The following is a 3375-nucleotide window of genomic DNA, read 5'->3' on the forward strand; positions in this document are numbered from 1 at the left end:
CACAAGCCAGGACTCCATCATCTATATTTCTTTCAGGGTTCTTATCATCCAAGCTCCCTCAGAACAGCCCATTAAGTTCTGAGTACTCAATGACTTTTCCAACTCAAAGATCCAAATGCTTCCATAATCTTCCCCAAAACAACATAAGCAGGTCTGGCAAAGCAATATTGTACTGTCTGGCACTAATATCTATCTTAGTTTGCTACCTGTTGCTGTGATAAAATACTGACCAAAACCAGCTTGGGAAAGAAAGTTTATTTCACCTTACAACTCCCAGGTCGCAATCCATCACTGAGGGAAGTCAGGGCAGGAACTCAAGGCAGGAACCTAGAGACAGCAACTGAAGCAGAGACAGTGGAAGAACACTGGTTTGCTTCTCCTACTTGCTCAGCTACTTTTCTTATACAACTATTTTTCTAATACAGTGTACCTGCCCAGGATGGCCCTGTCCATACTGGCTGGGCCCTCCTATATCAATTAACATTTAAGAAAATGCCTCACACACATGTCTACAGGTCAGTCTGATGGAGGCAATTCTTCCAAGGTGACTCTAGTTTATGTCAAGTTGAAAACAGCTAACCAGCACAACCTTCTAACAAAGATCTAGCAAAGGCAGCCAGCCAACCTAGTCCTTAGAGACAAGAAGACACCACGTCAATCATCAACCAGTCCACAAAGTAGTCTAACTTAGGATTTCCAATATAATTAGCAGAGAGAGAGAGACAGAGAGAGAGAGAGAGACAGAGACAGAGACAGAGAGATAGAGACAGAGACAGAGAGGGAGAGGGAGAGGAGAGAATATATATGCTAATACATGGGCACACACACTTGTAAATATAGACTTCATTTCATGTCTTTCATTTCAGTATCAATAAACACTCACTACCAAGCTTTTGGAGTTTTCTGTAGCTAGAATTTATGAACAGTACCAGCAGGTAATGTTGCTCGAGCACATGGAAAGCTCATGTTCAGATAAGTGCAGCAGGTAGTTGTGTTGTAGTGCAGGTGAGAGAATGAAGAGGGAGAACAGAGAAAGCAGGAAGAAAAATGGACACATTGAGCACAATCTCCTCTCTGACCTTATGTTACCTTTAAATCACCATGCCCTCCCCTTTTCCCTGCTAGAGCCAAGTGGGCTTCTTCCAACCTCTGGACCACTCGATTCACTTCCCCTTTCCTAGAGATCTGACAGCCTACCTGGAAATGTTTTCTAAAGCAGCAGCTTCCGTTGAATCTATGTTCTTGTCCAGAAGAGAACAAAAAGAAGAAATGGTACCTGGTGATTTTTGTTAAGTCTTTCATGAGTCCAGTAGTAGCTCAGGTCTCGCTGCTGATAAAATGGAGATAACATCGGATCACAGACAATGGTCAGGTAGTAAACAACACAGCTTCCTGCTTTAAAGGGGATAGTTTCATGGGTTTTCCAAGTTTTCAGAAAGATATCAACTTGGTATGGTTCTTCCTTTTCATTATTGACAGATGGATATCGTTGATGTTCAGCTCTTTACCCATTTGGCACTGCTCACTGTTGGTATAACCTCAGAGTGACAATTTCCCAACGAGCACTGTTTTGACTCTTGGGAGGCTGGTGGAAGAATGAAGTGAGAATTTCCCCCTAGGGAAAGAATGAGAACAGCAGATCTGCTGGGAGTAAGTTGGTGAGGACAAGCACATCAGCAAACATGCTTCCACAACTCATGATGACATGAGTTTGAATGTGGCTCCAAGCTGCATGCCCTTGGGGGAAGTCACTGAGCTTTGCTGGACCCTGACTTTCTCTTCTGTAACTGCAGAGGATGATATCTATTTCCTAGAGTTGTCAGGGAATCAACTAAGATAAACCCAAGAAAGTCATAGAATATGCACAGCTCCACCAAAGTGAAATGTAAGCTGAATTTCACTGTGACATAAGCTGCCCTGTGTGCTGATGTGTCCCTGGAGACCTAGTATGATGCTGGGCACTGGGCCCACTCACCCAATGTTGGTAAGAAGAGCTCCTACCATATGTGGTATAATCTCTGATATGTTGACTAACCAGATAGGTTAAAAAATTCTCCAAGTGCTGATTAGATATTCTCAAGCTGTGTAGGAGTCTGAAACATGCTTCACGATAAAGAAAAGATAGAAATAAGAGGCAAAAGAAGGGAAAGAGGAAGATATGCTGAATAGAAAAGAAGAAAGAGAATAGCAAGGAGAGAGTCGTTCAGGTCTTACTGTAAGGGGTCTATAGGCTTACTAAGTGTTTTAGGTACTTTTTTGTCTCTGTGATGAAATAAACATCTAACAAAAACCACTTAAAGGAGGCGGGGCTTCTTGTAGCTCACAGTGGGGAAAGCATGGCAGAAATCACGTCATCAATCAGGAGACAGAACTTGTGCTGGAGCAGAGGTAGATATGGCCTTTGAGACCCACCCCCTAGATGCCCATGGCTGCTGCCTACTTAAGCCAAGACATTCCAAAAGACTTTACCTGTCATAATAATGTTAGACCACAGGCAGAGATGGACATTTAGTGGCTATTAAGGGGACTAAAGATTACCCCAAACAATTTTATTCCGGGTCTGCAACATTGCAACCATCCATAACCATGGGAGTTCTAACTAGTCAACTAGTCTCAGAGGATCTTTAACACCAGTGTGGGAACTTCATTTCACAGCAGTGAAGCAGAGCTAGGACTTTGTTGCTGGAAATCTGGGCTCAGAACTCATCTTTACCACTCAACAGCAACTTAACCTTAGACAAGCTCTGAAACCTCTGTGTGCTTCATTTCTCCCTGTTCAGAATGGTCCATAGTGCCTAATGGGCAGGATTCACATGAGAAATAAAGGAATTGGGACTATGTGGAGACCCATGTGTCAGGGTGGCTTGAATTATAGTATATTATACTGTGCTCTCAGTAAGTGCATGGAACACCAAATGCAAGTTCTGGGAGCTCAGAAAACAGGTCCAATGTGGACCAAAGAAACTGAAAAGGGTTACAGCACAAGAAGGTCTGAGGGACTAAATCCATAGAAAAGCAGACAGGGCCACTGATAAGTAACAAAGATGATAAACCTGCTTCTTCCACTCAAGATGAAAGCCTAGGGGCTTTTCTCCTGCCAGCAGGACAGGGTCCCTCATCCAGCTGACCAGTCCAGCCCAGTTTAAATAAGACCAGTCCTGGACATATCTCAGATTAGAACTATAGCCTCTGGGCCCTCTATTCCTTATTTAAGTTGACCAATCCAAAATTAGGGGACAGAGACTTCCCCTATACCACCAAGAATTCTTAAAACAACCAGAATCCCCACCCCCATCTAGGGAGTTTAGATATTTTAAGTTGCTGAGTACCTCCTCTCTCTCTCTCTCTCTCTCTCTCTCTCTCTCTCTCTCTCTC

The sequence above is a fragment of the Nannospalax galili genome, unplaced genomic scaffold (genome assembly GCF_000622305.1).
Source record: "Nannospalax galili isolate Female #2095 unplaced genomic scaffold, S.galili_v1.0 scaffold536, whole genome shotgun sequence".
Lineage (NCBI taxonomy): Eukaryota > Metazoa > Chordata > Mammalia > Rodentia > Spalacidae > Nannospalax > Nannospalax galili.